Genomic DNA, 14,836 nt, shown 5'->3' on the forward strand with positions numbered 1-14,836 from the left:
TATGTATAATCATGTCTTGAAGTAATATGCATGTTTTGGGATGTATATTTTGATGTGTAGTGTAGTCACAGTATCTATTTTGATTTCATGTGTTGATGATAAGTGATTTACTAAAATTGTGATCATATGTTGTTTTTGGTGAGATACTGGGTTTAATCCAGCTATGTTCATAATAATGTTCGTTGAAAACAAGTGTTAGAATCAATGTAATAATGTTTAAAGTTGAAGAAACATATTTTTGAAGTTCTGTGGTTAATTTGGTTTAATTGTTGCGTTGTAATTTTTTTTCTTGAGTTTTTGATGGTTCAAACAAGTTATTATAAGCATGTTTAAGCTAAAGTTGTCGGGTTTGAAGTTGTTTCTAGGTTTTTCTGGGTTTCTATGTTAGTGTTCATAGGCTGCAATTTCAATCTCCTTGCAAATTGATGTTTTTGGCCTATCTTTTGTGCTTTGATCGAAGTTTAAACCTACACATGGATGTTCTTTGTTTATAATTAGTCCTTTTGAGGCTTGATTTGGATTAATCAATCCTTTAACCCTTATGAAGACTTGGTGACACGACCAAAAAATTGATGTCTTCTCCCAAGTGCAGGAGTGTCGAAGTAATAAATAATCCACACACAAAAGGAGGTTCCATTAATGGTATTTCAAATAATAATAATAATAATAATAATAATAATAATAATGATAATAATAATAATAATGAGTTAAAGAGAATTTAGAGATGTAAGATTAATATGAAGATTAAACAATGATAAAAACAGTTGTCAAGGTTAGAAGATCCATTAATGGTATTTCAAATAAGTATAATATAAATTCTTTTTATTACTCAACTAGAAACCACACACAAAAGGAGGTTCCAATCGGATGATTTGTCATTAATAGCTCATTATAAATTATTAACATGATCATATTAATTATCTTATTCAAGTAACATCAAACTTTTAAATATTGTCAGGAATTTATGATGCTAACTTATGTTAACAACAAATCAAGTTCGTTTCATAGCACATGTGTAGGTTATACCATACGGTTGGCTATGAAAGTGCCAAGCATTTGTTGTACCAAGTGTTATACAACACAAATCTAGATTAACCATTTAACAAGCAAAGTATTAAGAGTGAATAAGATAACAAATACAAAACATGTTAGTATCAAATATTAAAGTCCATGTTGAGTTTATATTATACTTATCCTAACACTATTAGTGAAACACTTTCACATTGACATAATAAACTTAGCTAAACATAATAAAGAAGAGAAACATAAATAAACAAGAGGAGAACATGATTATATAAGTATAGTAAAGAAAATGAAAGGCATAAACAAGAGATTAATGAAACTATAACATGAAATAAAACTAGAAAAATTAAAACTACAAAGAAAGAAAGTGAGTAAGGAAATGATCTTGATCTGAAAACCAAGATGCCTAAATGCATGACAAATACCTCTTTTTATAGGCCAAAATTCGGAACTATTGATTTGATGGCTAATTGTTGAGTGGGTGACCACCTCTTGACTTGGTAACAATCATTATCTTCTTGTCTGCAGAAAACGTCATTGTTAACATCAGAATTTGAGTAGATAGTCTTCATTAAAGTTATGGAAAATTGTCTAAGCTTTCCAACAAAACAAGAATTGGTACATTTAGACTTCTAGAACTCAACATATGGGCTGAACACTGAATAGTGTCTGGGTTGCAGGACATATTTCGACTTCTTTGTTGTTGCTATAATTTGAACTTGAAAACGGTCATTTTGAATCTTGGACTCTTCATGAAAGTTTTAGGTCTATGTCTTAGCTTTCCATACATATAAACCAGACCTAAATCCAAGTTCCACAGCTTCAGTTATGATCTAATAACCGAATAGTGTTCAAGTTTGGACTGAACCAGCATCTCTTTTCTAAGCTTAACCTTTTCTTTGCCTTCTCAATTTCAGTAGTTAAACTCATCAATCAATCCTTTGATTTATGTGATAGACCTGCATTTAAGATGAAAATTTAGCATAAATTAAAGGTATCTTTTATTATTAGACATGTTATTATAAAACATGCTCTAGTTAAGGAGATATTGATACTTCAAGTGCAAAATGATGATATAAAACCTTGATAAAAATGCACTTTTAAGTACCAATCACTTGGGTTTAGATTTAAACTACTTGACTTGATATGAGAGATATTTGATATAGTATTTCCCATTTAATACATCATTTTACTATAATTTGACATGTTCTCTCTTTCTATGCCTTTGATTTAATGCATTTTGTTCTTTATCTTCAATTTGTTTTTTGGGTTCTTAGCTATGTTCTTCATGTTCTTGAGATGTTCAGCCAAAAATCACCGTTTTGATCTTTAAAACTTTTGTTTTGATCTTGGGTTTTGTTTATGGGCTTGGGCTAGGCTGAGAAGCCTAGTCCATGTGATTGGACTGAGCCTTCGGGTTTTGGGCAAGGCTAGGAAGCCCAATCCACATAATTGGGCTAAGCCTTTTAAGGCTTAAGGTCATGTTTGGCAAAACAAAAATCTGTCAAAAGAAAATGTATGTAACAACCCGACTTTTTCATAGCAAAAAATCGGTGGAATTTTTTTATTTTGTTTAGAAGTCGTTAGGTTCTCATTGCTTTTCACAATATCATTCTCTGAATTTATAAATGCATTCCATTCATCAGCAATGAACAACCCATATAGGGTGATGTAAATCAACATTCCTTAAAAAGTGTCAATACACATTCTCACAACGGTATTTAGGGTTTATTGTAATAGAATTCATCTCTTAGTATAGTGCAATACTCATGTGATTTCACAATACATCATTCTCATAAAAGAGAATATCACATACATACATTCAGCACATCATGTTTACAAGATCGTACTTTCACATCCGTATTCCATTATAATTTTCAATACAAGTCTCTTACAAAAGTATCGAATGATAAATAATCAACTGGTTTGTTCGTTCTTATCAAATACATAACAACTAAAACATATTATTACGTAGCACCTTTCAAAATATATGAACCCGTGGAACGAGCTTTCCAATGCACCTTGATTGTGTGATGTCCCTGTTACAGAAACAACATGGATACAAGGATTGTAAATAATCTAACATGATAATAAACAACTAGAAGAATGTTATCGTTACTTTTCGTTATCAATTGAAAATGAGTGCATTCTTTCATTTACTTCTTATATGCATTGTACAATCCTTATTATTTCGTTAAATGTATTATTCTCACTCATATGCCCCAACCTCTCCATAGGAGTTGTGGGGCCGAAGTTTGATCATCGGTCGAGATTAATTACTTCACTTTAACTTGATCATCCACCTTGGATGTTTTTAGCTGTAGCTAATCGCAACATCTAAACTCGGTCATTCATCTCGAAAGCCATTAACCAAAACTAATCACAAAATCAAACCCGTCATCTCTCACGGATACCATTAACCAAAGCTAATCACCATAATCAACTTGATCATCCATCTAGGATGCCATTAGCCAAAACTAATCGTTATATTCAAACCGGTCATCTCTCTAGGATGCCATTTACCGAGACTAATTATCAACGCAACCTGACCATCTATCTAGGATGCCATTAGCCGAAGCTAATCATCAAACACAACCCGATCATCCATCTCGGATGCCATTTGCCGAAGCTAATCATCAATCACAACCCGGTCATCCATTTCGGATGTCATTAGCCGAAACTAATCATAGACAACCTAATCATCCATCTCAAATGCCATTAGCCGAAGCTAATCAACAACATAATCAACATTTCATAATCGGTTTAACATTCGTCAACAACTCAATTAACATTCATAGTCGGTTTAACATTCGTCAACAACTCAATTTCATCAACAACTCAAACAAATTTTCATAGTCGATTTAACATTCATTACAACGCAATAATATATCATCCTTAAACAAGTTATTTCAGAACATTAACATTATACAAGAAAAAGGTGGAAACGACCTACCTGTTCCTCCCATGGGGTGTCCTTGTCCAGTCGCAGGTCCGATCCCAGTCGCACCACCTAACACATCAATGATCACAAATCAACACATTGCATTTGATACACATGTTCACATTCAAGTGTTCCACACATTACACAATCATACAATGAAATTGTTACAAGTATTTACGTCATTTCCAACATGGAAGTCTGTCATAGAAAATCAGCAACGAAACCAAATTTGTTAGTGACACAGGATTCGACAACAAAAATTAATTCGTTGGTGACACAAACTTCGATAGCGAAACTAATTTGCTGGTGACACAGGATTCGACAGCAAAATCTGATTTGCTGGTCACAAAATTCGACAGTGAAATCTGATTTGTTGGTAACATAGAATTCAACTGCGAAATCGAATTCACCAGTGACATAACATTCGACAGCGAAAACTGATTCGTTGGTGACATACAATTCATCAGTGAAAACTGGTTCGCTGGTGATACAAAATTCGGTAACGAAGACTGTTTCGCTGATGACACAGAAATCGGCAGCGAAAATTGATTCACTGGTGACACAGACTTCAGTAGCGAAACTGATTTGCTGGTGACACAGGATTCAGCAGGGAAATCTAATTTGCTAGTCACACAAGATTCGACAGTGAAATCTGATTTGTTGGTAACACAGAATTCAACTACGAAATTGGATTCGCTGGTGACATAACATTAGACAACGAAAACTGATTCGGTGGTGACATACAATTCGTCAGTGAAAACTGGTTCGCTAGTGATACAGAATTCGATAGTGAAAACTGGTTCGCTGATGACACAGAAATCAACAACGAAAATTAATTCGCTGGTGACATACGATTCATAAGTGAAAACTGGTTCACTGGTGATACAAAATTTGGCAGTGAAGATTGTTTTTCTAGTGACACAAAATTCAGCAGCGAAATGTGATTCGTTAGTGACACAGAATTCGACAGCGAAAAATGATTCGCTGATGACATACAATTCATCGGCGAAAATTGGTTCGCTGGTGATACAGAATTCGGCAGCGAAGACTGTTTCGTTAGTGACATAGAAATCGGTAGCGAAATCTGATTTGCTGGTGACATACAATTCGTAAACGAAAACTAGTTCTCTGGTGATACAGAATTCGATAGTGAAAAGTGGTTCGCTGATGATATAGAATTCGACAGCGAAGACTGTTTTGATGGTGACACATAAATCAACATTGAAATCTGATTCGCTGGTGACAGAATTCGGCAGCGAAAATTGATTCGTTGGTGACATACAATTCGTCAGTGAAAACTGGTTTGCTAGTGATACAGAATTCGGCAGCAAAAACTGGTTCGCTAGAACACAGAATTGTTAGCGAAACTATTTTGCTGGTGCAGTAAACTCGTCAATGAAACTGACTCACTAGTGACACCGTATTCGGCAAAAATCGCCAGCGCACATAAACTACTGCGACTCAAGAATTGTTCATGAAATCTGAGTCACTACCGACTCAGAAATCATCAGCGCATATGGTTCATAGCTGACTCAGAAATCGTTGATGAAAACTGAGTTGCTGTCGACTCAGAAATCATCAACGCAATATAGTTTTACAACCAACATTGAAATCATCAGCGCATATAGTTCACAATTGACTCAGAAATCATTGACGAAAACTTAGTCGCTGCCAACTCAAAAATCATCAATGCAACACAGTTTCACAACCGACGCTGAAGTCATCAGCGCATATGGCTCACAACTGACTCATAAATCATTGACAAAAACTGAGTCGCTGCTGATTCGAAAATCATCAGCGGTGATGGAGTCGTTTCTGGTTCTACTTCTTTCTTTCAGCCAAGCGTAAGGTTTACACTTGGCTTTCCTCCTACCATCGCTTCTCATCCTAGTTGGGCATAGGTCCTCGTCGAACCACACTCCGTTCATCATACATTATTAAGTAACCCAAAAACGTTTACAATATTCATTTCCAAGGTTTTTCCCAATCATCACTTTTAATACCAACACCTAACATTATCACAACCATACATTCTTACATTCACATTTGTATCATGGCAAGTTATCAACATAACTAATAACAATCATACACACATAAGGGTTCTATTTCATTTTTATCACAAGTATAATCACAAAATTATGCCACAAACATTTTCTCATTTACTTGAACCATTCTCATGTAAACTCAACAATCTTATAATAGAATTCAAGCATGGACATCAACATAAATTTCGGTTCCAGCATATAAAATGTTCCTAGGAATCCAGCAGAATCACACTTCATGCATTTCATCAATTCTTTACACATTACATGTAAATTCATCAATCATTTGTGAAAAATCAAAGCATTAATCATCAATATGCATTCTGTTTTAGTTTGGATATGATCTTAGGAGTTTAACAAAGCTATTGTCCTGCATTTCACCACACATACACATTTTGTCCAGCCTTTCAACTATGGTCGACCCTCTCCCAAATTTGTTCAATAAAAATTGTTCATTTCTCTTGTTGTATGTTCTGGAATTAGGTCTCATATTCAACCTCATTTTTGTCTCTCTTCCTAATCCAATTTTTTTTCCCTTAACAGCTAGTGCAAAAATCCTAGGCCATTTACTTAGGGTTTCCTTTTTCCTTTTGGTCTCAAGGTCATAACAACAGGAGAAGAAAGGTTCTAGTTCATACCTTTTGATTTTAAATGGCTTTAGTTTTTCCCCTCTTTTGCTGGTTTTCTTCCTTTTTTTTCTGTTCAGTTTTCTTCCCCTTTTTTCTTCTGTTCAACCGCATGTTACTCTCCCTCTCCCACCATCGTTTCAGTCATTATTCCTACCCTCTAGCTCTCTTTTTACTCATACATGCAACAAGGTGAACATGCAACTAGGGTTGTGTGGTTTTTTTCTCTGGACAGAGAAAGGGTCTGTTGTAGCTGTTAGAGTCGGTTTTAGGGGAGAGGTTTAGACTCCTTCTCCTTTCACAGCTCTAGTTATCTTTTTTTTTTCTCTAATTTCCCTTCTTCTCCAACGTTCCAAAAAGGTGCATGCAGCTAGGTTCGCTGGTTTTGCCTTGGGAAGATAGGTTGTTACACCCGAGGCTGATTGCCAACTGTTTTTTAGAAGAGCAAAGGTCATTCTCTCTTCGTTGTTGCATTTATACCCCCCTTAATGTGGAAGGGTGTTTGGAAGGCCGTTTACCTTTGTTCTATCTCTATTTAGTTCATCCTAGGGCTAGTCAAATCCTTCATAGTTTCAATTTGGAGTAGGCCAGTTCTGCTTCCTCACACTTCCCCTTAGAGTAGGCCAGTCCTTACCCCTCAATTCCTCCTAACATGGGTCGGCCAAGACTATTTGTTTTTATGTTTTTACAAAATGCATGGATTTGCCAGCGCACATAACCGTCATTGACTTAAAAATCATCAACAAAAACTGAGTCGTTGCCAATTCAAAAATCAACAACAAAAACTGTGTCCCTGCCGATTCAAAAATTAGTAACAAAAACTGTGTAATTGTCGATTCAAAAATCGACAACGATAGTGGAGTCATTTCTGGCTTTATTTTTTTTGTTGGGTGTTTACATTCTCCACTCCTAATATAAATTTCATCCACGAAATTAAAGGGACTCGTATTGATAGTGCCTTCAGATTCTCAAAGCAAATACCATAGTAATCGATTTCAGGTCATGTATCGAGTAAGTCTTTATATGAGTCTTTAACTGTCTTGACGCATAAGCGATCATTTCCCCATGTTACATCAATCACACCCAAGTCTTTTCTTCGAGGCATCATTAATAACTACGAAACCCTCAGTATTTGGAACATGCCAGTTTTAGTATATCAATCTATCTAGCCTTGTACTTACTCAGCTAACCATGCCTAGGATTACATCGAAATCATGTAATTCTTAGGGCATCAAGTTTATTTCTATTTCATACCTTGTTTCTTGTCGGAGTTCCAATTATGAACCCTTTTTTCTATTATTTTCACCCCCTTCTCCATTCTTGGTGACAATTCTCCTAGAAATAAATGAGTGGGTAACACCCAGTTCAAACAAGACAAACACATTAAAGTTATTCATCGGTAGTGTACCTGCTACCGCATCGACTACAATCCTAACTTCTTCCAGTGTCAGGTGGAAGACGCTTCCTGAAGTCCAGTCATTTTGTGCCCCTAGACTCTCTTGGCTGGAGTTTACTCCTGATTAGGAAGGCCTTATCAGCCTATTCACTATGACAGATTGTTGATAACTTTGAATTGGTTGCGGCATACTTTGTGCTTGCCTAATATTTCTTTTAGGGCATTCCTTCTTATAATGGCCTCTTTCACCGCAATAATGACATCCTTACCCCAAATACTGACAGCTTCTTCATCTATAACCTTGTCCTCTACATATAAAACATCACCTTGGTGAAATAGAGTAGTCTCCCAAATGCCTTTGTTCGCACTTCATATAGTGAGGGTAATGCACATTCTTCCGGTCACTAGTCCCCTTTGAAGGGTTCGCTCTTGAGTGAGTCTGTCCACCCATCACTCTTCCACTTGACTATTGGTGAAATAGTACCGTTATTGTTTTCTTATTCTTGGATGCCTTAAATATTCCACTTTTCTCTTCTTCGTAAGCAGCAGTCTACTGATAATATCATATTTATCTCTCTTTTTACATGTTCCCTGATGTCCCTATGGACACTCTCCAATACAGGTTTTCAAAGCTTGTGCTACCTCAATTAGTTATTTCACTAATTTAAATCATAAGGCAATCAACCCTTGCCTCAATTCCTGTCGAAACCCATCTCTCAACTTATGCAGTTCTTCCCTGCAAGGACTCAGATGCTCTTACTAGAGCGTGTGAAGCAGTATCATTCAATGGATCCTCATCCTGCCAATCTTGGGCATTTCAGCCTATACTCCTCCTTTCTATAAAGGGTAGCCTTAAGCCAATTATATGGTGCCATAACCTTATCTATAGCTACCACAACCTGTAATCAGGCTATTTAGTCAACTATAGGCTACCTTCTAACATGCCAATCCCAATCCTCTTATGCCTTAGACACTTCGATCAATAACCAAGAAGAATAATTGATAAAGTTGAGTTGGCCTAACACCTAAGGAAAACGAGTTTAAACATTGGACGTATAACGAGGCCTATATATAATCATCAATACCCTGGATTGATTGATATGTCGTATCCAATTCATAAAAGAATTAAGATAATTTATTCTTAATAGTTTTCTAGGGAGGATAACTAGTCAACAATGGAATAAATTGCTAGGTTTACTAATTAATGTAGTGATGGTGCTTTGAATCCCTTTGTAAAATTAATTTTATTGGGTTCATCACTAACTAAAATTGTATTTTGTGAATTCTCTACACTGTTACCTAACTCTATAAACGGTTAGGAAGAGATAAGAGCTTATTTGCATGAGCACTTTTATAAACCAAAACCATAAGTAAAACTAGTTCATTTTGCCAAAATAGTTCAAGCCCAAAGAGATCTCATTGAAAGCTAATATATACACCTTTACATATGATGTTACTCGATATAAAAAGATGTTAGCAAAACAAATAGAAAAAAGTTACTTAGATGAACATTTTAGTTGGCTATTTGAACAGGGTCATGATCACGCATTCATTAGCTAATACTAATTTTTATGAGGACTTCAAATAAGTTCAACAATAGCTTATATTGGTCATGAAACTTAAAAGGAAAAACTTCTTGAGATTCCTGCATTAAGAAATTCAAAAAAGATTAATAAGCGTATTAGTAAAGAAGTGAAAACAACCAAAGTTACTAGTAAATATAAAGAGTACTCATTTGATATATATATAAAAAAGTAGATTGAATATTTGATCAATAGATTTAAAGAGGACAAAAAAAAAAAAACTCCTAGGCAATCACACAATCCTCATTACTAAGAAAATAAAGATGAAGAAATAGTAAGCATGACACGACTCATGGAGACATGATACTAATAATTATGTCATCTTTAGGAATTAAATTTAGAAGGCATTAGAAGCTAGTTGAATTCCCTTATTATAGAAGAAAATAAAAGTTGATAACAACCCATTTCCTAAGATGAAAACTTTAGTGACTATTATTAAACCTTAAAGACTACCTAGGAAAGGAAAAATACAACAAACTAGATTTGATTAAATATGACAGAGGCTTAAATTTAACACTAATGTTGTTATATGTAAAAGGTATATCAATTATGGAAAATCTAAAGAATTGACACTAGAAAATCATGAGAAACCTCTCTAACAAATTATATAGGTGCCCTGTTTGTCATAGATTTCTATCTAAGGAGGAAGACTTATAGGGCAAGGTTAAATAAATTTGCACTCCATAAAAGTCCAAAAGCTTCATGTTTAAAATACCTGCTAACAATGAATGACATAAACATCTGCCACAACGAAAGTCATTAAAGCTTAGTGATAAGGATGATGAATTGGGTAGTGATCACTAATATCTCTTAGACCTGGAAAGAAGGTGAAAACAAGGTCAATTAAGCAAGACATATCTTACAAGGATTTAATTTTTTAACATACTAATGAGAAATGATGTTGCTAAAGCATACACCTCATCAAAGGAATAAGTTTTAGGATCAGGAAAAAAAGTCCTTCGGTCAATAATCAACAAATACAAACGTATATTGGATTACTAACACGTGGAGTTGATGATCGATTGCACACATGATGATTGTGAAATAGGATTGAGCTTGAGCCTAATCCAACACAAGAATAGGTTGACATATTATGCAATGATTATTTTCAACCAAACACCATCATTGTTTAATTAAAAGGTCATTTTAGATCCTAAATAGTTCAAAAGGTATATTTTTAAAGATTTTTTTTATAAAAATGGGCAAGTCTATTATAAATATGGTAAGATAATATGAATAAGGTGACCAACCATGAATTGAGAAAGCAAAGGTAATAGTTAACCATGAAATATAACCAACTATCAATTGCACAAAAAATAAGATAAAGTTTTCCAATAGAGAAGGCCAACAATTAAACAACTAAAGTGAAGAAAACCATCAACACATAAATACCCTGAAGTTGTGCTATGTAAGTAACAATATCAAAAAGTAGCCTCAATCATTCAAAAAGAATAAAAGAGGACATTCCTGCTAAAAGAATAAAAAAAAGGTTTTCCTAAAGAAAAATGTCAAGTTATTGCAAGTGTGATTATAGTTAAACAAAGTAACAGACTTAAGAACCACAACATTGTCTCATTAATAAAATAAAATACTTTTTCAGAGCCTAAATTAGACTCAACTAACATCTTCATTAATAAAGATACCTAACTTTAGGTAGAAAATGAGCTTATGGATGGTGGTGATGCCTTCTTAAATGAATAAATAATGGAAAAAAAGATTTTGTGTCCTTTTTGAAGAGAATGCATAATATAAAGAAATGGAAGTTAGTGAGCTTACAATTCTGATATAATAAATGAATGATCAGGATACAATGAAAGAGGCTAACTTACTATAAATCCATTATGAGGCAAAAAAAGATCAATTATGATGATATTGTACTAACAGTATCATTTTTTTCCCTACCATACTTGTTTAAGACCAAACCTGGTCAATTTTATATTATATTGATATTGACAATAAAGACAGTGCAGATAAGAAGGCACAAATCATGGAAAACAACCGATCAGAACCTATGATTTATTAGGGACCAAATATGGCATTTTATAAGCCAACAATGGCTATGAGTAGCCACATTAAACCCCTGTATATAACTACCAGTTTTAATGGTGTACCAATAAAGAGGGCGTTAATTGATAATGGTGTAGTACTGAACATAATGTTTTTAACATTGATAAAAAAAATTAGTCATAACAAAGTTGATATGCAACCTTTCAAAGTAGCAATGTCAAATTTTATACAAAACATATTCAAGTTCTAGAAGTAGATTTAATAGTTAGATCTAGAACTGTTGACCTAATGGTATCCATTGCTCCTAGTTTTGATTAGTCAAACTATTAAGAAGTTATTAATCATTAATTACCTTAAGGTTATGTTGATTTAGATTTATTCCCATACTATTTATCTTGAGTATTGACATCTTAAAGTTACACTATAAACATGAAATTCTGTTGGTAGGATATAATGCTTCAAGATTATTCTTAACATGTTTGTATTATGACTCAAGTATTTTTAGGGATTAATTTAACTCTTTAGACCAACTTTCTATACTTAAATAGTATCCTAAAAGGTTTCCCTAAATTTCCCTAAAAAGAATGGCTATAAATAGATGTGGCATTTCTTAAGCCAATAATGGCTATAAGTAAGCGCATTAAACCCTTGTATATAATAGTTAGTTTTAATGGTGCAACACTGGTATTGATTAAGAAGATTGGTTATGAAAAAGCTATTATGCTACCTTCTGAAAAAGTAAAGTTGGATTTTACATTAGTGTAAAAGTGTTATAAGTAGACTTAATAGTTGTATATTGAATTGTTGGCCCGAAGGTATACATTTCTCCTAGTTTTGATGAATCAAACTATTAAGTTACTAATCATTACCTTGTGGTTTTGTATATGTAGATTTGTTCTTGTGTACAATATCTCAAGAAGTATTGATGACATCTTGAAGTTGTGCTATAAACATGAAATTATATTGGTAGGATATAATGATTTTAGATTAGTCTTACAATGTTTGTATTATGACTAAAGTCTCTTTAGAGATTAATTAAACTTTTTAAACTAACTTCCTATACTCAAAATAATTTGTTTATATCTATAAAGCCTAAGCCAATTGTAAACCAAACATCTTAAACTGAATGATAAAAACTAAAAACCACTAGTAAATCAGATTTTTCAAATAAGATACAAAAAGCCAAAGACAATGAGTAAACTAGACTTCATATTAGATATACTTATGACCATTGGTGTATTAAAACTAGATTATTGGCTTCTGAATAGGAATGCCGAAATGATTGAAAACCAAGATAGGTTGACCGGATTGAATGGTATTCATAAGAAATACCTCGATATTGGCTTCCGAATGGGAATGCCAGAATGATTGGCAACCAAGATGGGTTGACCGAATTGATTAGTATCCAGACCATAATATGTAATTCAAATACTAATTATTAGTTAGTATTTTTGTGTAGATCTAGGTACATATGGACTATTATGTTGTAATATTAAGCTTATGGATTGTAATTTTAAATACTTGATTTTGTTATGTAATTAAACTAGCAATTATCACTACCTAGTTAAGGTGATGTAATATGTTTAGTGATATAATTTGTTTAACTTATATCTTTGTATTTATTCAAGTGTTAGATGATGTAGAATTATTGTATTGTTTTGATGTTTTAAATTATTATGATGGATATGAAACAAATAAATGTCATAGTGATATAAATTGATGGGAATGAAATATGGAATGATGAATATAATGAGATGAGATCCAAAATGATTGGATCGAAATTGAGGTGATAAGTTGTGGTGTTTATAGTTATAAAGTATTATTTTTTGTGTTATGAATTTGATATCAACACTTGGGATGTCCCAAACACAAAGGAAACTTTACCAAAATTTCAACATAATCTTAATGAGTTAGTAAAATGGATATTTTTAAATCAATCCGGTCAACCTATTGAATTTTCAATTAAATAAGTTGACCATTCCATCGATCAGTAAAAAAACAATTTACACTTTTTTTGGATTAAATATAATGAAATTTGTTCCTAAATGTTGAGGATATTACACAATCTTAATGAGTTAGTAAAATTGATATTTTTAAATCAATCCGGAATTGTTGTTGAAGAGACTTCGTAAAATGAGTTATTGAATCACCATTACTCCCACTTATAATAAGATCAACCACATATATGAGCACAACTAGCTTATGAGTTAAACCATATTGAATAAACAAGGAAAAATTTGTAGAGCTTCTTTTAAAACTAAGAACTTCAAGAGCAACACTTAATTTTGCATGTCAAGCCCCAAAGACTTTGCTTCAAGCCATAAATGGATTTATGAAGTTTGCAAACTAGTGTAGAATTGCCACTCTAAAAATGTCTGAGAGGAAGTTTCATGAATACTTCTTCTTCAAGATCTTCATGTGAGAATGTATTTCTTACATCCATTTGTTATAGAAACCATCTATGGTTGATAGCAACGGATAAAAGGACTCTGAAAGTAGTCATCTTGTCCATTGGAGCAAATGTTTCCTTGTAGTCAATACCAAATTTTTGAGTTAAACCTTGAGCCACAAGATGAGTTTTATGTCAATCAATTAACCCATCTGACTTGAATTTTGTCTTAAATATCCAACGACAACCTATAGCTTGTTTTCCAGCAAGTAGTGGTACTATACTCCACGTGTGGTTTTCAGCATGAGCTATCAGTTCTTCATTCATGGCATGCTGCCATACTTCCTGCAATTATGCTTATTGGAAGGTCTTCGGTTCATGAACATCTGATATAGAAGTAAGAATGCACTATGTGCTGAAGAGAGTCGATGATAAGACAAGAACTTGGAAATAGGATACTTCACATTGTAGGTGACATAATCTTGCATTCGAGATGGTGGTTGACATGTTCGGAGTGAAATTCTTCTAATAGTTGGCAGAGCATCACGAGAGCAAGACAATTTATATATGCTGGTATTGTCAGGTTAGAGATTACTGGAATCAAAAACATAAACGACAACATCACTAGAATCATATGCAAGCTGAAGCTAAGGCTAAGGCTATCGGTTAGAGTTGCTAAAATCAAAACAAGGGATGATAGGTTGAAGCAGACTAGCATTACCAATACTAGGCAAAGGAAAAAAATCTGATAAAGTCTCCCCCTAATTTGCTGCAGAAAAATACAGTGTATCTTCAATTAATCGAACATATCTGGAAACATAGAATTTCT

The sequence above is a fragment of the Populus trichocarpa genome, chromosome 1 (assembly GCF_000002775.5).
Source record: "Populus trichocarpa isolate Nisqually-1 chromosome 1, P.trichocarpa_v4.1, whole genome shotgun sequence".
NCBI lineage: Eukaryota > Viridiplantae > Streptophyta > Magnoliopsida > Malpighiales > Salicaceae > Populus > Populus trichocarpa.